Below are 26,684 nucleotides of genomic sequence, written 5' to 3'. Positions count from 1 at the left end.
AGGGGACAAATGAAGACCATCTCTGGCAAAGTATCAAGGTCTGTTGACTATGTCATCCCAGGCTGATAGATACTAGATCCCCACTGACTTGACACCAGAAACTAAGCCAATTGTTGAAGCCAATCATTTTTTTATTTGTATTGAAGTATCATCCTAGGTGAAGGTAAAGTATTGCTTAAGGCAATACCTGCCTGAGACACATAATCTGAGAGCTCAGTTATGTTCCTCTTCATGTAGTCTGGTGAGGTATGTCTCGAATCATTCACACCAACGTTGACTATGATGGAGTCATAACAGTGCCTGTTCTTGACAGGCTTGAGTGCATGTGTGATGTGGTATATCTTGACACCTGACAGATAGCTGACCGTGACTTTTTCCTTATCCAACCTGGTGAGAGGGACATCTGTGTGTCTCTCAATTGAGTCGCCTATGACTAAGATGTTTGTTTTTGTGTTATGCCTTAAGGGTTTGACTGGTGAGACACTGATGTGTATACTATCTTCTACGGAGGATATAGTATGTGAGTCGTGCTTGTGTTTGTGTTTGGGAGGTCTCTGATGTTTAAGAGCACTTCAGGTAAGGGCCTCTGAATATGTAGATTTATGTGTGGTGGTTTGGTAGGTGCAGGAGGTGAGGTGTGCAGTCTGACAACCTGCTTAGTATCAGATGGACTGACTGGTGAGTGAGAGAGCCTGGATTCTAGGTTCTTGATGTAGATGTATTTCTCACATAATGAATTCATGTGGACTAGAAGAAGTGGGTTGTCAGTGTACATGAGGCAATTCCTACATTGCCACAGGATGCCCATGTTGATCAGGCTGGCTGGAGAAACTGTTGGAAATTGTCCATCCATAATGTTAGGTAAGTTGATATGGTCAGAAAACAGGGAGAGGACAGGAAGGACCCAGTAAAGTAGAGGACAGAAGTGGACACAAAATATGAAGGGCTAGTGGGTAGGATCTGTGTTGGCACCTCAGGAACTTCTCTGAATGTTATCACCTGTCAGTGAGGGACAGTTACGAAAACTCTCTGATGAAACACCAGCAGAGTACTAAGGGAATATTTGCAGGCAGAATTGTTTGTGTCTATAACCGCCAATGGTGTCCGCCACTGCTCAGCAATGTGATATGCAAACAAGTGCAAACCTGCTGAAATGTTGTGCTTATGTAGCAAATGAGAGAAAACTGATTTTAAACAAATTAACCAATAAAAAAGTTTAAAACTGAGCCGGCTTCCAGCAACCTTCAATCAGATAAGTTCTAACTGCACACTCCTGCCACTAGGATGCAGGGGAGCCCTCTCCAACAAAAGATGGCCTGGTTTAGTGCTCAAGTTATACAAATAGAACTAGATTCAGCAGGTCTGAATCTAGTCTGTGCTACAACAAACAAAGTGCAACAATTTCAGAAAAAAAAGTTAAAATAAGCAGTGATATGGTGAAAATGCAGTTCAAAAGTGCAATATACAGTGAAAAATTCTACTTAAATTTTACAGAGATGAGCAGGTGGCTTGGATTGATCAGATAAATACAGCAGTAGCTGGTCGCTAAACTCTGTGCAGCTTTGCTAAAACAAGAGCAAACCGACTCAAACTCGGTGCTTATGTAGCAAACGAGAACAAACTGATTTAAACAATTAACCAATAAAAAAGCTCAAAATTGAGCCCTCTTCCAGCAACCTTCAATCAGATGAGTTCTAACTGCACACTCCTGCCACTAGAGTGCAGGTCTCCTGGGGTAGAACCTGTTTACCCCAGATCAAAGAGGAAAAGGATTTTTTTCAAAAATCTTTCTAGTACCAAAGAAAGAAGGAACCTGGAGACTTGATCTAGACTTTTATTCTAAACCTTCACATAAAAATCCCAAAGTTCAAAATGCTTTCTCTACACTCTCTCTTACCTTTCATTCCACCTCTCAGTTTTTAGTAACACTACATTTAAAGGATGTTTATTCTCACATTACAGTTCTCAAAGATTTCAGATTTATTTTTACATTTTTCAGTGACTGGTTAACATTTTCAGTTTTCTGCATTGCCCATTGGTTTACAACAGCTCCACGAGTGTTTACAATGTGTCTAACTTTTGTAATAGTCCATTACAGGTTGCAGAATGTTCACATATTTCCCTAGTTAGACAAATGCCCTCTTTCAGAGGTTGTCAAGAATCACTGGCTTGAGTAAAAAAAATCTTCTCAGTTTGAGTCTTATGCTGAATGTAAAGAATCTCCTTCCTTTCATCTCACAACGTATTGTTTCTGGGATGCCTTCTGGACATGTCTGTCATGATGGCTTTTCTTCCTCAGAACAAAGTGGAATGTTGCAAACATCAGTTTCTGATATTTTATAGGGTCAAAGGATCATAGGAGGTTACTACGTTAGTGGCCTTCGAGTCTTTTTAAGCCAAGCCATTAATGCCCCAGTTTTCCCAATTATCAATGTCCATGAGCTAGAATGGCTTTGATAGATGCCTGTGCTTTAGTGCATCTACAAACCACCCCTGCCCATAAGGGCCACAGGTGATAAGCCAGGGGTGAACTTGTGATTTAATAAAAAATAAAGAACAAAGGCAACTATGCAGCACTGAAACAGTACAACACAAAACTCAAAGTGTGCCCAATAGCACAAACCCTGTGGATCGCTGTTGACCTTTAATAGATAAGTTGAAAACAAACAGGTAACTGCTCCCTCTCCTCTACCTCCGCTATAGCTGGACCTGCAAAAGGAAGAAAAAATGACAAAAGGGTGACTTTTTTAGTCCGGACATGTTAAATATATTATGAAATCTGTACAGTGTGATAGTGCATAGGGTTTATTCATCTTGCCACTGGAAGAGCCATTTCTGCCTCCTAAGGCATCCTTACCTGTTCTCCCTACACTCTTCTACTACTGTAAGACAAAGAGAAAAAGTAGTACAATGAAAGACTTGAAAAAGTCAGTAATAAAAATAAAAAAAAGCTTACAGTGATACTCTGCCTGTTTATTCCTATCCTCTGCTTCTCACTGACTAGGCAGATCAGGCTATCACCACTACAGGTTGTTATAACAATGCATGCACTGCTTGCCAGGATGAGTGATATTGGTGTCACCTCTTACCATCCTGGCAAGCTCATGCCATTTATTAACCTTGTACAATGGTCTATTGTAATGGTCCTACAGGTACTTCTGCAAGTCTCTTTTGAGGATGAGCCACAGCATTTTGTTCTCCCTCAAGCATCAAGCAAGAGCCCTTCCGTACCTAGCACCTGAAACCACCATAGTCACTTGGACAGGTGCATTTGAGGAACAAAATGGTGGCCCCATGTGCAGAGATGCATGTTTAAACAACACATGATGCAGATTATAGCTCAACACCAAAGCACCAGAAAATGGCTATGCAACTCATGGTACTATATGCTTTACAGGTACTGTGGATGAGCATATAGAGTGCACAGACAGGATGAACGGGCTCAAGCTGGATAGCGTAACCTTTCTGTGCATGTGGCATGTTATGTTAGCAGTCTAGAGACAACTTTAGTTAATTCCACCATTAATATAATTGCAACACTATGAGACCCACATTAGCATGATAAAAAGCAGGATTTCCATTATGTGAGAGACTGCACTAATACAAGCAACTGTGGAATAAGGACCTTACTGCATTTAGACAAGGCATATTGAGAAAAATCAGGACCCTTGGCAGTGTAACACTCCAACATAATAACACCCATGCAGGATGGTGACAACAGGGACATAGAGGAATAACTGCATGCAGATGTAAGATAACAACACAGTGGCATGACATCGTCACACTTGTCTGTGGTTGAGAACAAAACAATGTCAATATGCACAGAAGACAGTAGGTTTGTAGGTGTTTACTAGGCTGATTACCACAAGGGCCTTTTTAAGCCTAGCCATGCATCCCGAATCTCTCACAAGTTCTGACACCGTTGACAAGTGTAAGCACGGGCCCAGGTGATGAACCATTTACAGGTTACCTGTTTGCATTACAGACATAGGTGCCAAACCAGGGATGAATTTCCAGTTTCCCATCCAATTGTCCAAGTTGCACTTGAATTAGTTAGGGAGGAACTCTGCTTCACATTGATGGGGAGCCTGTTCCACAGACGGGGTAGTCTCTGGGATACATACCCATCTCTCCAGCAGGTCCTATTTATACCACAAGCAAGGTTTAAGTCTTTAGAATGGGTAATTCTAGTACTGTTTGTTTTGTGGATATGCAAGAGGTCCATCATAGTGGGGTCTGACAATGCCCTGTATGCCAGGCATAGATGTCCCCTCAAAAGCCTGTAGGTGACAGAATACAGGGATAGGGCCTTGGACATATTACTTATGCCCTGTATTCTTTTAGTAAGGATCCTCTGTGGATGTTCCAGTTGTTGGATATGCCTGGTTAGGTACATACCAAAGGGGGCATTGTACTCAATGACAGGTCTGATGAATGCCGAATACAGTGGAACAGTGACGTCCTTGGACTTAGATGCTATACCTTTGTTTATAAGTTGCGCAACATAGAATGTTTTCCTCACCACTGTCAACACATGATGATCAAAGACTAGATTACTATCTACGTGTGTCCCTAAGTCCCTGACTACTGGGTCAACTCTAAGGGGTGTGTTTTCAAGATAGTTACCAGGGATGGATGACTTCCAAAAGGATACTAGTATGCATTTCTTGGCATTTAGTTTTAGTCAATGGCTCTGACACCAGTTGTTTGTCTGTGTCAGTCCCTCCTGCAGAACATTTGTGTCAGTATGAGATTCAATGACAACTCCTAATTTGCAATTATCTGCAAATTTATTCAGCCAGAGACCACTGACATTGGCCTTGACTTCTGAGAAGTAAATGCCAAAAAGGAGCAGTCCAAAGACTGATCCCTGAGGGACTCCACTTGTGACTGGCCTCTTTGTAGAGGTGAATTCCCCATTTCTAACTTCCTGGGTCCTATCTCTGAGCCAGTTGGCTATCCACCTTGTGACATATGGGTTTGTATCTAACCTCTTGTGTTTGTCAACAATGCCCGAGTGGGGAATTGTCAAATGCCTTGGCCAGGTCAAGGTAGTTAGTGTGAATGATATTGCCCTCATCCATTGCTTTGGTGACCTTCTCAAAGAAGTCCACCAGGCTGAGTAGGCATGATCTGCCCTTGACGAAACCAAACTGGGTTGGGTCCAGTGTCTGGAGGTTTACTGTATCTCTGTTGATCATCTCCATGATGATTATTTCCATGACTTTACATAAAAGACCAGTGAGACTTATGGGTCTGTATTTTCCAGGGTCTGTAGATGGCCCACCTTTGTGCAGAGGGATGACTGTTGCCTTTCTCCATTCATGAGGCATGAAGCCTGTTTGGAGGCTACAGTTAAACAGTAATTCCATAGGCCCTGATAGGTCATGTTTCATGCTATTTAGAAGGCATCCTGGGATATAGTCTGGGCCCATTGAGGCACTGTGTTCTTGGTCTTAGAGTGAGCATTAAGGATCTGTTCCCTAGTGATAGTAGGGGAGTTACATTTTATGATATTTCCTGAGGGAAGGCTGAGGGGAAGAGAGGAGTAAAGTTGAAGCTGAAGTTATCAGCCAGGTGGTTTGCTATGTCTTCTGGATCAGTATAGGTGGCTCCATTTACAATGAGCACTGCACAGAATTGTGTACTGCGTTTGAAGTTGCGGACATAGCTAAAGAATGCTTTGTGGTTGTCCTTGGCCTAGGAGGCCAAATGTAGCTCAAATTTGGCTTTGGCAGACTTTATTTGTCCTCTGAGTTGTTTGGTTAACTTGATGAGACTGCTTTTATCCTGCTGGGTACTGCACCTCCTAATTTTTGCCATGATTTTCTTCCTGCTGTTATACATCCGATTGATTTTGTGATTCCACCAGGTTGGCTTGTTTTTTTGAGTTAATTCTGTACTCCTTCCTAGTGGGTACAGCTGCCTCTATGCAGCTATCAACATGCTTATACAAGGTTTCTGTGAACAGTTCTGCATATGCAGAAGTGTTCTCAGGGTTTATAGGGGCTTGAAATTTTGGCAGGTTCTCACTTAATAGCAGGGGGGTAGCCTTAGAATAGTTCTTGAATATTCCCGGTTTAGCTGGGGGTCCAGGTTTTATTTTTACTTCAAAGGAAACCATTTTGTAGTCTGACCTTACTAGGGAAGGCATTACAGTAGGGGGGTGTGCAGTACCCTCCCATATTAGTGAGGACCAGATCCAGTATGGTTGCACTCCTGGTTGGTGTACTGCCTATCTGGTCCAAGGAGTTTCTGTTTACAAAATACAGGAATCTGTGTGTATGTACGTTTGATGTCATGTATGATTCCCAGTTAATAGTGGGGTAATTAAAGTTGCCCATTTATATGGTATTGAGTTGGATGGGGAGTGTTTCCAATAAATTTAATTACATGGTATGGGTTTCCTGGGTCATAGAGGGGGACCTATAGCTTGCACGGAAGGTGGTACTGGATTCTACCTATGGTGATTTGAACACGTAGCAGCTCAAGTGGCATTGTCCTGTTTGACCAGCCTTGAAGTATATTTATTTTTGATGTAAATAGAGACACCTCCACTTTTAGTCCCTGCCTGTGAAGTAGCTGGTCTAAATGTGTGGAAGGTATTATAACCTTGCACTGTTGGTGTGCTGTCCGCAGCTTTAAACCACCTCTCAGAGACTGCACAAACATCAGCATTCTCTAGGGGAAAGAGAGCTTCCAGGGAATGTAGTTTTTTTGTTTAGACCCCTAGCACTGAGCAGTAATACCTTTAGATTTTCTTGGTTTTGATTTGCTGTGTTGGAAGTACTTTCAGTTTGGCATTGCCTAAAGAAGGCACTATGGGGGAAGACAATGTTTTAGCTAATATTTGAAAGCCTAGAGGGGAGAGTACATGCTAACCATGGTAAAATGGCCCCTATACATTTGGTGAGGCATGCTAGGGCATTTTCTTGGGGGGGGGGGGGGCAGGGTGAGCATTATATCACAGAGATCATTACGCTGACGCAGGAATGGATGTACATAGGCTCATAGGTAAGTACTAGTCTATTTGCTTCGGTGGGCCATTTTAAACCTATACATTTACACAATTGGGTATTAAAATTTTCCTGTCCTTTTCCCAAGTCTACATTTATATTCTATACATAGGATAGTAATTATTTCTGGGGTCATGCTATAGAGAATTTACAGGGGACCCGACTGGGGCTAGGGATATTTAGTTTGGATCTTATGAAATTTCTCTACTAAGCACCTCCCAAACCCAGTAAACACCATAGAATACACTAAGCAATTTACAAAATTTCTGCACAGACATTTTCATAGCTGTGTAGAGTGAGCTGTACCCACTCGTATTAAGAATAAGACAGACTCAAAAGACAAGACACCCTGGTGGAATCATACCATCAGTCGGTAATACAACAAAAATAAAAAAAATCTTTGCCAAGCGTAGGAGGAGCAAAGCCACACATACTATAAGCTCCCTGACCAATCTAAACAGGTAGCTAAGAGGGTTAATTAATACTTTAAAGGCTAAATTTGAAGAAAAAAAAGCTTCTCAGGCAAAGGGCAACCACAAAGCTTTCTACAGCTATATCCGTAACCTCAGACGAAATATACAACAATGTGCAGAACCTATTGCAAATGGCATCACCCACACTGAACTGGAGGCCACTGCCAACCTTTTGGCTGACAGGTTCAGCTCTAATACCCCCCCCGCCCCCACTTCCCCCAACAGTCCAAATAAAATATTGTATACTAAAATCCCACAAACATTACTAGGACAAAGGTCCTCAGTAAACTTTCTGAGACCAAAAACACTGCATCAATAGGTCCTAATAACATCCCAGGATGTTTACTAAATAGCATGAAACATGACCCCTCTGGTCCAGTTGAATCACTTTTCAGCTGTAGCCTTCTGTCAGGTTTTGTGCCCAAGGAAGGCTAAAGTCATTCTCCTTCAAAAAGAAGGTCCAACCACTGATCCAGGTAACTACAGGCCCATAAGTCTTACCAGCCTCATATGTAAGGCCATGGAAAACATCATCATGGCATGATAAATGAGGACATATGTAACCTGCAAATGTTGGACCCATCACAGTTCGGCTTTGTTAAAGGAAGATCATGCCTATTAAATCTGATAGCCTTTTTTGAGAAGGTCACCAAAACATTGGATGAAGGTAAGACTGTGCACACAGCTTACCTTAACCTGGCCAAGGCTTTTGATACAATACCCCACTTAGGCATTACAAACAAGCTCACCAATTTAGGTGTAAACCCTTTTATTACTTGCTGACTAGCCAACTGGCTCACCAATAAGACACAGGAGGTCAAAACAGGTGAGACCACCTCCACCAAGAGGCCAGCCACTAGCAGAGTCCCCTAGGGCTCGGGATTGGGCCCACTCCCTTTTGACATCTGTTTCTCTTAAATGGAAGCAAATCCTGAAGGTTTATGGCTGACAAGTTTGCAGATGATTGTAAGCTCCGGGTTATCCTCAACATCCCTGCAGACACTAACATTCTTCAAGAAAGTCTATCTCTGACTAATAAGTGGTGCCAAAGTCATGATCTTAAACTCAATGTTAAGAAATGCATAATTGTAACATTTGAGAAATCAACCATCCCAGCTAATTACCATGTCAATAATACACCCCTAAGAGTCAACCCAGTGATCAGGGATCTGGGTATGCACATAGACAGTAGCCTTACCTTCAACCACTATGTGGCCACAGTGGTGAGAAAAGCCTTTTATGTTGCACAACTTGTAAGTATAACTAAGGGCATAACATCTAGGTCCAAAAAGGTCATTGTGCTCTGCCCTTATCAGACCAGTCCTAAAGTACAATACTCACTTCGGTATGTACCTGACCAGGCATATATAGCAACTAGAGCGACCTCAAAGATTCCTTAAAAAAGAATAAAAGGCATAACAAACCTGCCTTATGCAGAGCGCTTTAAAGCCCTTTACCTCTAATCAGTCTCCTATAGATTGCTGAGGGGTGATCTATACCTGACTTACAAGGCATCCACAAACCCCACAGTTATGAATCTCCTACATATTTTTAAGTCAATGAGTACCAGAAATACAAGGTCTAGGGACCTGAATTTTGTCTGTGACATAAACAGAACATGCTGGATAGACAGCTATGTGTTTCAGAGACTGCCCTTCCTGTGGAACAGGCTTTCCATCCATGTGAAGCTGAGTTTGTCTATTACCCAGTTTAAGCACAAACTTGGCAAGTGGATGGGGAATATGAAATTCAGACCAGGCCTGGCACCCGTGTCACTTATGGACAGAGGCAGCTTATAAATGCTTGGCCCTCAGTGTCCAGTTTGGATGCAGGACATCACTATTCTTTCGGTAAAAAGTTGGTTAGAGTAGAAAGGCCCCTTGGGTTGTTATTCTAGTAAAAGTCTATGAATCTATGAATGTATGAATTTACAAATAATAATTTCATCATTTCCAATTCCCTTGACTATAAAACTATAAATATGTTTCTACAGCCTATGGATTTATGTCTATCATTAACCAAGTGGTTGATGTGATCATAAAAAAAAATCAAAGCTGGCTCTACCTATTTAACTAGGTCCTTAAATGAGTGTAATCAGCATGTGCTGTCATTACCACTCACCCTTCAGTCTATGTCTCTCAAATCTCATATGTTCATTATCATATATTATTGTATACGTGGTCACTAGGTTAAGTTGTTTCGCAGGCATGCTCTCTCTGTAACAGATGTAATGAGTGCACCCCTTTTCTAGTTATTTGCATAGAGACTATAGAACACCTCTGATGGAAAACATGGATCAGAAAGATATAACCTAAGCAAGCACTGGCGTAGGACAAAGAGTGACCAATATGGACATTGCCAGGGGATATGTCCACCCAAGGAGGTTAAACACCAATATAGATGAAGCTCAAAGAGGTGAAGGAATTCTTAGTGTCCTTTACTGAGGAAGGGGAGTGGACCATAATAACTTGGTGGCATTTGTATGTTGAAGTGAAATTGAGCCAATGGGCAGTTAGCTCAGAGGACTAAAACCTTAACTTATTAATGAGCTGCTTCGTGTACCAAGGGTACAGGGTTTGAATCCCTTCACATTCATATGACAATTGTGCGACCTTGAACAAGTCACAACTAGACAGTGCTTTGAGGTAATTCTGAATTGGGAATTTGGGCAAGGCTCCTTAGTGGTCTGCTGGACTGCATGTCTGGTAGCCACTATGTGCCTATGAACTACACATGTAACTGTAAGAGACACATCAGGTTAATATTATCCATAGCATGTAGTTCGCTGTACTATTTCATCAAGGGGCTTCTGCATGCCTGTCCTACAGGTACTTCCAATCTACAACTGCACTGCCATGAACAAAAATCTGTGTCAATGTCCATATGGCATTTGCAGCTTACATCATGTCTCAGTATGCCTGCTAGGTGGATGCATATATTTCAGTGCTGCCACAGATATGCTGTTTTTATGCTTTCACAGGTTCCACAGGTGCAGGGTCCAGCACTAAGGAGCAACACATGTCTGATGTCATCAGGTTACCTGTGGCTATTAATGGCAATATGAACATGGCAGAGTCTGATAATAACTTGCTACCACCAGTAACACTAACTACAGAGACCTGACACTCAGTTAGACATGCAAGAAACATGTACTTGTTTGCAAGCCCTGAATGTGTTGGTATTTTCCACACATGCAACCACAGTTTGTGTCTCCGTGATGCCTTCTGCCTGTGTATCGCTGCTCTTCATGATATTTTGCTTGGCACACTGTGCTAACTCTATGAATACTGGACATTGTCTTTTGTTTTAGCTAAACTTGTTTAAAAAATTACCTTGCAATGTGTGAAAAATGCTAACATACCTGATATAATATAATTATAATTTTGTGCATTTACTTGTGAAGGAAGTTGTAGAATTTGAAGATATCCATCAGAATCATGCCATTAATATGTGAAGCAGAGGAAAAGGGTCACTCACACCCGCATGTGCTACTTAGGGTCTAACTAACAGAAATGCATGAGTTCAGGATGACAAACCACTTTTTCATCTGATATGCCCAGGCTAAGAGGAGCCTTCAATGTCTAGGCAAACTTTTTCCATGTGGAATTGCATTGATTTACATAACACTGGCTGATGAATATTCTGCATTCCCTAACAGTTGCATTTTATGTGTTAGAAAAGTTTTAGATTTTTCATATTCTACTTCGTGTTTTGAGTTGACTGTATTTGTTTGGAACGCAGATCCTCCTGCCCTGTATTAATGTATATGTTATGGATGTGCTACTAGAAATGTGCTTTGGGACTCTCCTGCATTTTTTTTTGTACTTAGAGGGACCAGACTGGTTGCCAAACTGCCAAGATTAGTGCTGACACAAGAGTGATTTCATTCTCTGAAGAACCAAAAGAACAGAAGAATTCCTGAACCGGTAAGGGTTTCTCAAAATTAACAGCAGAAAAGAGACAGTTACCACTGCTGGGTAACAGAGGCATATCTAGGTTTAATCAAACTGGGCATTCTCCAAGTTATGAAGTAGAAGATATGCCAACATGTTTTAAACATCATGCGTTTTGGATAAGTGTTAAAAAGGCGGCATCTAAATAATGATAATACATCATAATGGCCTCAAACAGGTGGATAGTTTGTTTGTGGAATGCATAGCCCATTACTGTCAGTGAGCAGGCTGTCTGTCCCTTTGATGTGTTTTATATTTTTTTGTTAGCTAGTTAAGTGGATAAGCCTATGGGATACAGGTGTCCCTTTTCAGGGGTGACCTGAGAGCACTCTGAGTCCAGTAATTTGTTGAAAGACAGAAGACAAATAAATGCTGAAGAAATCAAACTATGGAGTACAGGCAGAAACTCTTTAACAGCTCATACCCTTACCTGTAATTCCCTGCACTGAGCGCCAAACTGCCAACAATTATGTAAATAATAAATGGAAAGAAGTTTCAGCCATTGCTTTAGTCCAAGAACATGCAGCACCTAGTAGTGAATAAAGGAGGAGTCATTTATCTGCATGAAGTGAGCATAATTATTCCAGTGCAGGGGCTAATACTGTTTACATTTTAGTATGTAAAGTAAATGTAATACCATACCAGAATGGACTTGCCCAAGAATTTAATCCGTGGGCAGCTGTGAGTACTGGAAGTCAAGAGTCCATCAAGGATGGACACAGTGAGGAATTAATATTTTCTTTTTTTAGGCTTAAACCCAGAGCAAGTATGTATGATGAATGAAGTGTAGCATTCTGCCTTTATTGTTAAATGATAGTGGGGAACAGAAAGTGGTTTAGTAACAATACACAAGCAGTCAGGAATATACAGGAGCTACGAGTTTCTCCTCGGAATTTCAGCAGTGCAACATGGGAAAACACTATGAGACACCCCCAGGATAAGAATAGATGCTTAAACAGGGTTGATTATTTTTCAAACAGTCCTCCAGCCTTTTCCTATTTTCAAAGCAGAAATTACATCATTTACATTACAGAGAAAAAACAGAAAATGCATCCCTGTTGTTTTTGTGTCACAGGCTTTTGCAAATAATGGTATACCTGGTTACATATAAATGGGAGCATCTAGGACTCAGGAAGACAAAATAATTAAAATATATATATTAGCCAGAAGTTTGTCATTGCCATCATAAAATGACATTTCCATATCTCCTGAATGCCAGCACATTACTCCCTTCAAGCTCTACAACAGTCAGTAATTGAGATTCCATTTAAGAGAACTGCAATATACTATTAATATACTTTAATAAAATCAGCCAGAGGGCAATATATCCTGGTTGTCATGGACCTGGCTATATGCAACCCTCAGGTTATACTGTCATCTAGTACTTTTAAGCATGACAGCAAGTTTCATATTTCTGTTATTTTGGGAGACAGAAACTTAATTTTTCAGAGTTCTTGGGCAGATAGTTTCACGTCTTGAACTTCAGATATGCTGGCATTGCTAACCTTGTCATTCAGGAACACATTGTTACACTTTCTGCTGCACAGACCTACAGCAGCCCTGCAAAGAATGCTGGTTAGGCTTTTATCACTCTGTATTCCTTTTGTGGCTGTGTCGCTGAATGACTTTCCCCTTAGTGAGTTTAAGAAGAACAGGATCCCTTCTCAAAATAAGTTGTCTGGGGATGCAGACTGCTTATTTACAAATGTGAAGACAGCTTTATATACTTTATATACACCTGTGCTGAGCATGTCTGATCTCTACATAGGGTTGCCACCTGTCCAGGACTGCCCTGGAGTCTCCAGGATTTTTTAGCATCATCTGTCTCCCAAAAAACTCTGAAATGACTAGAAATATGACATTACACTCTCGTGTAACTGGAACTCAAGCAACCGGCATTCACACACACACGATTGTGCTGACTCTCTCTCCCGATCTCTCTCCCACACACACACAGACACACACAGTCACTTCCTCATTCATACCTGCATTCATTCTCACATCGAATTCAGTCTCCCAATCTCACACACACACACACACACACACACACACACACACACACACACACACACACACACACACACACACACACACACACACACACACTTCTTAGAGTTAATACTTTAGCAACTGGAAACGACACTTATTCAGCATCTACCAAGAATAGGGGGAATAAAAAAGCTGCTTAACCATTTCCTTAGTTTTATTATGTATTTCACTTTCTTGGGTTGGTTTTCCAAACTAGAAATTTCTTATCCATAAAAAAATGTAACAGCTCAATGTCTACATATTTATGGGTATGGCTGGACTATCATCCATGTATGACACCTTAAGACTGACACTATAGCTGCCTGCTGCCCTGGAAGCAGAGTCTGGACTGTACCAATCCCCATGGGTGCTGGATAACTTAGTCTACTGTACTTAATTTGTTGCCTTGGCTGCCCTGAGCATGATCAATAAAACCTCTCAAGTCGCAATGGCTGAATCAAAGCATTGCGATTCTGAATCTGAAAGTTGTATAAAGGCAAAAAAGAAGTATCACTGTTCATTCAATGATGAATGGTTAAAAGAAGATGATTTTAAGGATTGTTTGGGTAGGAAAACAGAGTCTGAAGCATTATGCAAAATTTGCCATCACACATTTACAGCAAAGTATGAGGAATGCAGATCAGTAGTATTGCATGCAACATCAGAGAAACGTAATAAAAATGTGAATCAGATTAAACAAAATACAGTCATGACGAGCTTCTTCAGAAAACCCAATACCAAAGAGGACGATCTTATAACAGCTGCTGAAGTAACTCTAACTTACCACAGAGTTAAGCATCATCATAGCTATTCAAGTCAAGATTTCGGTAAAAAGATAATGGGAACTATTTTCCTAGAATCTAGTATTGCAAAAAAGATTGCTTGTGGCAGAACGAAAGCAACTAATATAATTGAAAATGTTCTTGTTCCTGCTTCACAAGAACAGCTGTTCTCTGACTTACAAGAATCAAAGTACTTTTCAATAGCAACTGACTCTTCAGACAAAGGAAGCGTTAAAACTTTTTCCAGTTAAAGTGCAGTATTTTTCAAAACAAGAAGGAATAAAACATGACTTGCTAGATTTTTATGAAGATTCAGATGAAAGCAGTGACGTGATAATGGGTAGATTAGCTGAAGTGAGAGAAAAATGGATTGGACATAAACTGAGTGTCTGCATGTTCTGGGGATAATGCTGCAGTGAATTTTGGCAAGAAGATTTCTATGTGTAAGAAACTGAAAAAAAAGAAATTCTGAACTCATTTTGGTGACTTGCAGGTGCCATATTCTGCATAATTGTGTTAAACAGGCATGCAAAACTTCGTCAATGGATGTTAAAATTCTCATTCTCAAAGTTTATGCTGAATTTTCCGGATATGCCAAATGAACTGCACAGCTCCAGTAATTTTTCAAATTTGTTGAACTTGAGTGTCAAGACATTCTTCGTCATGTATCAACGAGATGGTTATCATTACTTCCAGCACTTGATACTTCTGGTATGGGCTGCTTTGCAGTCTTTCTTTGTTTCACGGGGAGAAGAAGAATGCCACAAAGTAATTTGGGATGCCTTTAGAGACAAAGAAAGCGAGTCCATACCTTGACTATACTGTTGTTTCTTACACAATGTTATTCAGGTCAGATCACACTACTAGTTCCAAACTGCATGATATTATGGTTGAGTAAGACAGAACATTGCAGATCGCAAGCAAGACAAATTTTATGGAAAGGCTGCTGCAGACATGCTTAAAAGAATTCCAAAGGATAAGAAAAGGCACTTTGAAGCTGATGCTGATCAATTCTACAGCAATTGTCTAAACTACTTAGACAAGTGGTATAATTACCAGGATTCAGAATTTCAAGCAATGAGAGCTTTAACCTTGAAAGAACCAGTGATGTGGAGCTTATTCAAGGAACTGGCAGAAAATTTGCACACTGACATCGACAAAGACAAGTACTATGATGACTACTGTATTCTGCGTGATGTCCAAACAGAGCTGGTGGAAAAAAATGAATGAGTGGTCAACTGATGGAAGGATTTTTTTTCACAAAACTGACACATAGGAAGTGTGGTGAGGAACTCTTTAAAGTTGTATCCTTCACATTTTCTGTATCTGGGTTGAATTCTTTGTGTGAACGAACTTTCAGTGTGATGAATTCTTTGTGTACCAAAGAAAGAAATTGTCTGGGACTTGGTGTTTTGCGAGCCAAGTGGCAGGTGTGTGAAATTTTGAGGTACAGTTGTTCTCAGTTTCATGAATTCTTGATGAAAACACCCAAATTGTTGGCGGCTGCAAGATCTGATCAGAAATATACTTTTAAGCGTAAGTAGTTTTTGTGACTCTACCAGAGCACACAGAATGAACATTTAAATAATTAGTTTACAGTTGTATCACTGTTTTGAACTTTTTCCTGTAGATAGTATTTATTGTACAATCATTATGAATATTAACATATCAAAGCTTGATAGTCTCCGAGTCGGACAGCACTTAGGCCAAACAATACGGTTTGTGTTTAACATTAAAATAGCATCTCCAGGAATTAGCCTTATGTGAGGTGGGAATCCTTGAATCCTATCTTTGCAGTAAATTTCTTGTGTTGACCTCACTGATGAGGGAGTTAGAGACACTTCTACCAAAGCTAGTCCAATAGCAGAGGAACATTCTGTTTGTTATTAAGTCAACCATGATGAGATTAATTACTACATTGTGGAGTGTGCGTGTCTGGTAATAAAGTTGGCTTTAGGGTGCCCTCAAGTAACATTTACTGGTTTTGATGTTCCAGCTTCTCGTAGGCCATTTCTCACTTCTGTGGCTCTCTTAAAACAAGGGTATGAATGCAAAAGTCATTCTTTGGATCCCCTGGTCTGTAGCCTTGCCATTTTATGTGTAAACACAAGACAGAGATCCACCTTTTGGGCATTGGGTTTACTTCCTCATATTGATAGTCCCTCACCCCTCAGAGCTACAGGTGAGAGAGGAGATACTGATGGGCTTGGGTATTTCTGGGTGTGAAACATCAGATCTCCTTCTATTCTCACGTTGCAGTATTCATAACCTTAGGGAGTTGCTGCCTGCAGCACCAGACATCCTGCCAGTATACCAACGTCTTAGAATCAGGGGTACATGCGACATATAAAGACACACGAGCGGTGCTTATTTTGTCTAGGGGAGTCTCACAATTACAAAGCCTGTCATATTTGCTAAACCTTTGTTCCAAAAACCCTTACAAGCCATCTAGCAGCTTTAAAACTTTATTTTGAAAATCAACATCTCCGACTTCTGGCATCTGGAATGGAAGGTGGAGCAGGCACCTCCGAAGAGCCGCCTAGGAAGAAGGTCAAAAAAGTTAGGTCTGACATCCAAGCTGTGCCTCAATTGTCCAGTGAGATTCTTGAGGCGAATGTCAGCCCAGGATTTCTTTAGACATTGGGTATTGTGCTGCAACTGGGAAGTGAAATGGAAGCCAGTTCAGCGCGGATACCCAGAGTAGGTCCGCTGAAGTTTTTCAACCATCAAACCTGATGGTGAGGGGGAACCATGGCTCTTGGCTTCGGAGGGGCCTACTACTACTACTACCTTGTCATCCATTGCAGTGTCGGCACCCAGACCTACTACTGCTCCTTCTACTCCTTTGAAAAGAAAACAAAAATGAGAAACACAATACAAAAGACCCTACTCCACCCTGGGAGACCTTCTTCTAGACTCTGTTGAAGGCCTTTCAGCCTCTCCAGACCCAGATCCCCCAGGCAGGCCTACCAGTTGTTCCTCAGGTGCTATCTAAGGAGGAGTCTTCCTCCTCAGATGAGTCTTTAACTTACTGCTCTCAGCTTGAATCCCCTAAGGATTTCATTACTCAAGAAGAAGAGTCCCTGACTACCCTGGAGAAGATTTCTCCTTTGGGGATACCATTTCCCCTGCTTAGACAACATTTCAAGTGGGAGTTCTCAGATGTTTCTGAGACAGAAAAGAGATAATTCAAACTCTTGCAGATGAAGCAGCCCTCACCATCTGCAGTCTCACCTTTACTTCCAGCATTCCAGGTTGCTTTCTCTGCTGCCTCGCAAAGCCCAGTCACAGCCTCCTGCTTCTAAGAGACCAGACAGATTTTACAAAGTGTCTGCTAAGGAGCAGTGCCTTTTCAAGAACTTTCCAGCAGACCCTGCAGTCATTGCAGTGTCAGCTGATAAGTCCTCTAGGCAACTACCTTCCTCTTCCCTTTTCGTTACTGATAAAGATAGTACATTTATGGACAGATTAGGGAGAAAAGTATATACTTCTTCCACCTTGGCCATTAGAGCTGTTAATTAGCAGACCCACATGGCCAAGTTTGCTTTAGATTCCCTGACCAAGGCCTCTACTCTTCTGTCCAAGGTTCCAGACTCACCTGTTAAGGCTCAACTAAGTACCTTCCTGTCCACGGTTTCACAATTGACCAGACACTCAATTAAGTACAGCCATGGTGCTGTAAAAGCTTCTAAGTCTGCTGCTTCTGGCTCTGTGTTAAGGAGGTTTTCATGGCTGAGACTTCAGCTTTTACCTTTGGAAGTCCAAGCTAAGTTGTTAGATGCCCCTTTGGACAACAAAGCCCTCTTTGGAGCTGCCCCTGCAGAGCTACTTAAGTCTCTGCAGGAAAAAGGTAAAGACTTATAAAAAACATTTACTAGTTTCACCTTTTCACAGATTTCATAGAAATTACCCTCAAAAGCCTAGTTTTGTCAAGAAGCAGTCCTCTCATCCCTCTGCAACTCATTCTAGGGGTCGGAGACATTCTAGGAAACAATCTGCTCCTAGATCTTCTACCACCTCCACACCATCTTCCTTTTGGAGGCAGCCCAAACCAGATAGAGCTCCTCCACTGTGACTCTCATCCTTTAAGCAGTTCCACTTCCCTATCCCTATGCCTAATCCTTTCCCTACCCTCTTGGCAGAAAATCACCACAGACAAGTGGGTACTTTCCATCATCGAGAAGGGATACTTTATGACTTTGTGGGCTATTCCACCCTTCCAAGGAATTCCTCAATCCCCTCCCAATCAGTTTCCACTATTTCCCTCTATCCTGAGCCAACTTCACTCTCAGAGGACTATAGAACAAGTAGCAGAGGATCAGTTAGCCAAGAGATTTTATTCAAGGATGTTTTTAGTTCCAAGAAAAGATGGTCCTTGGAGACCCATCCTGGACTTATCCCATCTCAATTTCTTCCTCAAGGTGCCTACCTTAAAAATGCTCACATTACAGCACCTTCTTGCCCTTATACCTCAGCAAGCCTTCATGACCTCCCTGGATCTGAAGGATGCTTACCTAGACATCCCTATTCATCCCCCCTTAAAGAAAATATTTATGTTTCTCTGTGGGTTCTTCACATTTTCAGTTCTCTGCCTTACCCTTTGGCCTCTGCATAGTGCCAAGAGTACTCACAAAGTGTCTATCCCCAGCCATTGCACATTGCAGACTGCAGGGCATACACATTTATCCTTACTTGGATGACCTCCTTATTCTGCACCAGGATCCGCTCACCCTGTCCCAACACTTGGATATGGTTTGCAAGTTTCTACAGAGTCTAGGCTTCACGGTCAATTGCCTAAACTCTCAAATGGCTCCTTCCCAAGACCTTGTCTTCCTAGGGTGCAGGATAAGGACAGACTTGATGTCAGTCTTTGATCCCTCAGAAAGTGGAATTTCTTACTCTATTCTTCCACTCTCTCTGCTACCTCTACCAACCATCTCAGCCAGGGAGTTTCTCAGAATACTGGGATACATGGCTTCCCTGATTCCCATGATCCCCCTAGCCAGGATGCACATGAGGAAGTTTCAGTGGGTCTTGAGAATCTCTTGGAGCCAACACTCTCATCCCTTGGAAACAAAACTTCTTCTTCTTCCCTGTGTAAAAAGGGAGCTCTCTTGGTGGATTGCTACCATTGCCCTCAGTCAAGGGGTATGCTTGCAGATCCCTCCACCCAAACAGCATATGTACACAGAAGCATCAAATCTAGGTTGGGGGGCCATCCTACACCATGCCAACAACCAACATAAAGTTCAGGGGGGGTGGTACATTCAAGAAAGGAAGGACCACATTAACCTAAAAGAGCTAAAGGCTCTCTCCTTGGCAATGCCGGCCTTTCAAGAGATCCTTCTTCCAGGCACCCTGAAGGACATCATAGACAACCTGTGGTATATAAATAAACAGGGAAGAACCAAGTCTTACCCTCTCTGCAGTCTAGCTATCCCAGATCTGGTCCCTGGCAGCAGAACTACATATTCATTTGCAGGGAGTTTACATCCCATCAGAAGACAATGGGATGGCAGACACCCTGAGCATAACCTTAACACCCTAGCATGAGTGAATGCTTCACAGGGAGGTATTTCAGGATCTAATTCACAGGTGGGGTATTACTCAGCCAGATCTGTTTGCCTCCTCTCAGAACAGACAGATGCCCCTCTTTTGCACAAGACTTCCCCATCCACAAGCATGGAGGGTGGATTTCTTCTCCTCTCATGGGAGGGAGTGTTCCTTTATGCCTTCCCTCCATTTCCTCCAATTCACAAAGTCCTCCTGAAAATACAGAAGGATAAACCAAAAATCCTGGTGGTGACCACAAGTTACCTCACCGCATCAACCTACTCACACAAGACGGGGGATCCCTTAATCACCCCCACCTTCTCAATCTCAAACTGCCACTGTGGGTGGTAGACACCTATACTCATGGGATGTACTCAATGTCCTGTAGGAGGCCAGGAGAAACTACTTATTAAAATAGAAGAGTCTCCCATTGGTGCTTCAAGAGAAAACAGGACCCATTTCAAGTTTCTGTTAAATTGGTCCTTTCTTACCTGTGTGAATTAGTGCATTCAAGGCTTACCTACTCCTTAGTGAAAGTGCTCCTTTCTGCTATTTCTGATTGCCTGCCCTTGACTCCACCTCTAGCTTTCAGGTTGGAAGTCAAGCTATTTCTGAAAGGGGTCCTTCACATAAGACCTCCTCGTAAGCCTATCCCTCCTCCTTGGGACTGTAACATTGTGCTGGAAAAGTTTACATTCACCCCTTTTAAGTCAACCCACTCGTCCTCCCTTAAATTCTGTACATGGAAAATAGTTTTGTTAGGGGCCCTTACTTCTCCCAGGAGGGTCTCTGAGATCCAAGACATTATGGCTTCCCCTCCCTATCTTATTTTTCATAAAGATAGGGTTTGTCTCAGAATTAACCCTTCATTCATGCCTAAAGTAGTTACTGAAATTTCCTTAAACCAGATCATTAATTTCCCAGTCTTTTACTCTCAGCCACAGAACTCCTCTGAAAGGACTTTGCATTCCCTGGATGTTCACAGGCAACTGAGGTTCTACTTAGACAAGACAGAAACCCTTCAGACAGTCTGACCAACTATTTGTTTCCTTCCATCCTAGAGACTTTGCCTCTTGGAGTTCTAAGGCTATTCCCTTTTGCTATTCCTTTCATGGAAAGCAATTGAGTTCACCTGTCAAGGCCCATTCCACCAGAGCAGCTTCCTCTTCAGCAGCCTTCTTCAAGGGCGTTTATTACACTTCTGTTCTAGAGGCTGCAACTTGGTCTTCTGTATATACTTTTACCAAGCATTACAAACCGGATCTGATCTCCAGAGCCAGAGCAGGGCTTGCTAGACCTATCCTGCTGATCTCATAGACTCTGCTCCCCAACCTACCTCCCATGTTACTTCCTAGAGAGCTGTGGTACTCTTCCTAAGGTTATGAATACTGCAACATGAGAACAGAAGGACGTAGAATAGTTGTGTAAGAACTTACCATAACCATAGATGTTCTTCGTGTTTCACTGTTGCAGTCATCACACTTGGGTTATCTGCATGCAGGTAGCCCTCAGTCAGCCCGAATACCAGAGGCTTAGTATTTCTGCATCGGTTGCTGTCGCTCCAGGACTGATGTCAGGACTTCAGGGGTACAAAAACAGGTAGCTGACGCCATTACGTCAGTCTTTCTTGCCAAGGAGCCAGAAGCAGAAGCAGTTCGCAAGTGCCGGTCGGCCGCTAACTGAGTTTTCGTTTACGAATTGAATAATCCTGAAGTCTTCTAAAGCATAGTAACCCATTGGGGATCCTTTTTTCCTGCTCTAACCGATGTCAGAAAAAGTTAACAATTGTCTTGCCTGTGGAAAGCAAATACCACACAGAGATTTTCATTCTTACTCCATCACCTAATTAGGCCCAGACCACGATGTACTTCGCTGTCGGTTTTGTACCTTGTTCAACGCATGAACCATTCGTCGTGGTGCTCTCATTGCCACTAAATTCTTTCGCTTTCGATTTCTGTATTCCAAAATGGCTTTGGTAAGCCATCCGACTACCGAGATTCCAAAAAAAGTAAGGATAAAGACCGAGACAGACTACATAGGTCCAATGCTGCCAATGACGCTTCCATTAAGCTAGTCGTCAATTCGCCAGTACTCAGTGATGCACTTTCGCAGCCCCTGATGCCTGCTTCAGTGGATTCGCAGGCCTCTACTGAGACCCATTCAGAGTCCAGTATGCCGCGAGACTTTTCTTCGACTATGGAACCTGCGGATGTCTCTACCTTGGATGGGTCTGTAGCCACTGTGCAGGCATCAGATTCTGAGGCAGTTCTTTGCACTACCGATGTTCGACTCAAACCGACGACTTCTATTTTATCTAAAACTACTGAGTTTCTTAGGCCAAGAGTATGTGCTATGCTTAGAAAACTGATGACCAAAGCACATGCACCTGCTCCCATGCCACAACGACAAATGCTTAGAATGGCAGAAGACCTTATTATGCTGATTAGGGGAAGTCAGCATTCCCCTGCTAAGAGGAAAAGAGACCAGTCCCCTGCAGCTTCAACAGACCAGGAGTTCGAAAATTCTGAGGTATCTGATTATGAAGACATGCCATATCTGCTTATGAGGATTCAGATGCAGAGGAATCCATTCCCCATGCCTCCCCTCCAGCAGATTTTTCTTTTGGTGAAACCTTACATACTTTGAGAGCATTTCCACTGGGAATGCCAAGACTATCTTCAGTCCAAAAAGAGACTCAGAGAATTTCTAGATTTGCCACAGCACAGGCCTTTAGCAATACCCCCAGTCCTGGAAGTTGTTGATGATGTTTTCTGGAATCCAGTCTTACTCCTGATACTTTACCTCCTGCCCCTAGGAAACCAGACAGGTACTACAGAGTACCTGACACTCACAAATTCCTTTTCAAGAATCCTACTGCTGACTCAGAAATCATTTCCCAGAGGCCTAAAGGACTCAAGGCAACTACAGCGAGGAATCCCACCCCTTCGGACAGGGATTCCAGAGCTTTGGACAGATGGGGTAAGAAGGTATATACCTCTGCAACTCTTACTGTTAGGGTATTGAATTGTCAGTTTCACATGCTGAAGTACCATCAACATATTATGGAACTTATTAAACAAAAAGTGGCAATCTTTACAGACTGTGCAGAAAATAATGAATTGCAGGAGCTTATGCACTCTGCAAGCCAAGTCAGCAAGTATACTTTGCAGTGTGGCTTTGATGCCCTAGAAGCATCTTGCCAGGCAGCAGTCACTGGTTCTGTACTGAGAAGACATGCTTGGCTCAAGGAGCAGACCTTGCCAGACCATGTCAAATCAAAGTTACTAGACGCTCCTACGAACAAGGACAATTTGTTTGGCACCAAAGCAGAAGAGGTTCTTAAAAAGATGGAAGAAAAAGCCAAGTCTATGCAGACTGTTAAAGAATTCTTACAAGTGCAACCCCCTAAATTCAGTAGGCATTGCCCTTCCAAACACTGGTTCTTTCCAACCCCCTCCAGGCCATCTCAAACTAGACCCAGGGGAAACAGACCACCCAGACTACAGTCTCAGGGTATGCAGAGATCAAAGCAGTGCCCCCAACCCCAAAGCAGGGAGTGGTAAGCCACCTCCTTACGGAAAAAACTCACAATGACTTCTCTATTCCATTCCCCACCTCTGCTCAATTGCTTGTACCCCTAGGAAGAAAACTTGCCCTTCATGCAAAAAACTGGATGTCCATCACACAAGACTGATGGGTCCTCAACACTGTATCCCGGGGTACAAATTTTACTTCCACTCACTGCCAACTCCAAGAGGGTTCCCAGACCTTCCTCCAAACCAGTGGGCAGAAGCTCAAAACCAAGTTCTATCCCTGCTATCCATCAGAGCTATTCAGTCGGTTCCAGTGGAACAGATAGGTCAAGGATTCTATTCCAGACTCTTCCTGGTACCCAGAAAAGAGGGCTGTTGTCACCCAATTCTGGATCTTTCAATTCTCAACACCTTTCTGGTGGTACCAAAATTCAAAATGCTTACCCTGCAACAGCTTCTACCTATGCTAGCCAAAGATGCCTGGTTAGTCAAACTAGACTTAAAAGAAGCCTGTCTGCACATCCCTGTAAGGGAGTCATGTAGGAAGTATCTACTTTTCAGGGCAGGATCTGTGCATTATCAATTCTCTGCACTTCCCTTTGACTTATCCACTGCACCCAGAGTATTCACACAATGCCTGGCTCCAGCCATTGCATACTGCAGGCAGAGAAATATTCAAATTTACCCGTACTTGGACGACTGCCTGATTCAGGTGGACAGTCAGGAATTGCTGTTGCAGCACCTGACATTTGTGAAAAACCTTCTCACCTCCTTCGGGTACACCATCAATGAAAAGAAATCAAAACTGGTACCCAGTCAAAATATTGTATTCCTGGGAGCAAGCTTGGACACAACATCCCAGATGGCATTCCTCACTTCAGAAAAACAAGTCTACCTGACAGCCTACTTCAAACAAATGACCACCAGAACCCAGCTATCCACAAGAAAAATATTGCAGGCCCTAGGGTTCATGGCCTCCTGTATACAGCTAACTCCATATGCAAGACTGCATATGAGGAAACTTTAGTGGTACATAAAAAGTCTTTGGTGCCAACATTCTCAGGATCTGAAAACAGTCATTCCTATCATACCCTGTCTAAGGACAGAGTTCCTTTGGTGGGCAGTAGCATGCAACCACACCAAGGGACTGCCCTTTACTCAACCCCATGCCGCCAAGACCCTGACCACAGATGCATCAGACTATGCCTGGGGAGCACACATGGACGGTAAATGCATTCAGGGCCACTGGAACCCAAGTCAAATTCATCTGCACATCAAACAATAAGAGATGTTAGCTGTGCAGAATGCCCTGACAGCTTTCAGATCCCTACTCTTTCCAGGACAACTTCTAATAAAAACAGACAATACCACAGTCATGCGGTACATCAACAAGCAGGGGGGAACCCATTCCTACCCACTCTACAGGCTAGCCATGGCTCTGTGGAACATGGCATTGGACATGCAAGTCCATCTGCAAGCTCAATTCCTGCCAGGCAAACAAAATTCACTGGCAGATGACTAAAGCAGAAATCTCCTAGACCCACACAAGTGGCAGTTAGAGCCCAGCACCTTCAACCTTCTGATTCAGAAATGGGGGACCGCAGAGGTGGACCTTTTTGCCTACCCCTACAACTACCAGCTCAGCAGATTCTGCACCAGGAACCCTCAAAGCAGGGCTTGGAAAGTGGATGCCCTATCCTTTCAGTGGGTAAATCTCTCAATTTATGCATTCCCACCTCTGCCCCTTCTCTCAAGAGTATTACTCAAAATAAGACAGGACAGACCGAGGACAATTCTGATTTCCCCAGACTGGCCACACCAGCACTGGTACCTACTCCTGCACAGCCTGACATCGGTGTTACCATGGCACCTACACCAGAATCCTACCCTGCTCTCTCACCAGGAGGGGCAGATTTTGCATCCGCAACTGCAAACCCTAAACCCTGCAGCCTGGCTTATCCCTTGAATCCTATCCCAGCAGCTCTAAGCAAACAGCTGCTGGAAGTCATTCTTGAAGACAGAAGACTCAGTACAAGGAAATCCTATGCAGATAAGTGGAAAAGATACTACTCCTGGAGTCTGTCTAAACGAGAGGACACAGCTATGCCCTCCCTGCCTTTAATCCTGGAGTCCTTAGCAGATCTACTCCACAAAGGCCTGTCCTTCTCTTCCATTAAGATACATGCCTCAGCCATTTCAGCTCATTACAACACTGAGCCACCTCTCTTCTCGCACCCTCTTATCAAACAGTTCCTGATAGGGGCAAACAACTTAAGGCCACCAAGGAGAGCACCCACCCCTGCTTGGGGCCTTAACTTTGTACTGGAAAAGCTTACACTTCCAACCTTTGAGCCTGCAGCATCAGCAGACTTAAAATTCCTCTCTTGGAAAACAGCATTGCTTCTAGCCATCACTTCAGCTAGAAGAGTGCCTGAACTACAAGCACGTATGGCTGTGGAACCCTTCATTATTTTCAATGCTGACAGGTTCTCTCTCAGGACAAACCCTTCCTTTATGCCTAAAGTGGTGTCCAGTGTGGCTCTCAATCAGTCCATACATTTACCAACCATTTTCCATAATCCTCAAAATAAAGGGGAAAGGATCCTGCACTCTTTGGATGTGCACAGACAGCTCAGATTTTACCTGGATAGGACTAAGACCTTCAGAAAATCAGACCAATTATTAGTCAGCTTTGCAACAGGGGCAGAGGGTAAGGCCATTTCTAAGCAAACAATATCTAAATGGATAGCACATTGCATCCATTTCTGCTACAAGCACCATGGGAAACCAACCATGCAGGGGTCAGAACACATTCCACTAGGGCAACATCTACCTCTACAGCATTTCTCAGGGGAGTCCCTATCAGGGACATCCTGGAAGCTGCTACCTGGAGTTCAGTACACACTTTCACCAAGCACTACCATTTGCTTATCTTCTCCAAATCCAGGGCAGGCTTTGCAACAGCAGTCCTGCAGGGCATTCTAGACAGCCCTAACTCTTCTTGACTGCCTCCGCCCTTCTTCAGTTTTGGGAGTCCACCCAAGGGTGATGACTGCAACAGTGAAACACAAAGAACATAGTACAGCTGTGTACACTTACCAAAAATGTAGATGTTTGAGTGTATTCATTGTTGCAGTCTTGGTTTCCCTCCCTCCAGCCCCCTGGTTTGTCTCGCTCTCTCTCTCTCTTTAAACTCTCTATGCCTTTTACTCCCCCCTTTCAGGGGTATTGCTATTTACTTTTTACTGGTGTTTTTCTCCACCATAACTTAGCTCCCTGTTGGGGGGCTTCTGATTTTTTGGGCAAGAAAAACTGATGTAATGGCGTCGGCTGCCTGTTTTTATAC

At 42.8% G+C, this 26,684-nt stretch overlaps 1 protein-coding gene across 6 annotated transcripts in view; it reads left to right on the top strand.

Moving 5' to 3' along the window:
- Nucleotides 1–26,684, top strand: part of LOC122815900 (alpha-aminoadipic semialdehyde synthase, mitochondrial-like) — a 1,133,057-nt gene that overhangs the window by 174,708 nt on the left and 931,665 nt on the right. For 5 of the 6 annotated variants that reach the window (XM_044088750.1, XM_044088747.1, XM_044088746.1 and 2 more), the window contains one exon: nucleotides 11,319–11,415. The exons of the other annotated variant lie outside the window; for it this stretch is intronic. The gene's annotated coding sequence lies outside the window, so the exon portion shown is untranslated. The remainder of the gene's footprint in view (nucleotides 1–11,318; nucleotides 11,416–26,684) is intronic. 6 annotated transcript variants of the gene reach the window in all.

The sequence above is a fragment of the Protopterus annectens genome, chromosome 11.part0, assembly GCF_019279795.1.
Source record: "Protopterus annectens isolate FY-2018-M chromosome 11.part0, PAN1.0, whole genome shotgun sequence".
In the NCBI taxonomy this organism is placed as follows: Eukaryota; Metazoa; Chordata; order Ceratodontiformes; family Protopteridae; genus Protopterus; species Protopterus annectens.
The sequence above is the reverse complement of the archived record's forward strand: the minus strand, read 5'-3'. Positions and strand labels throughout refer to the sequence as shown.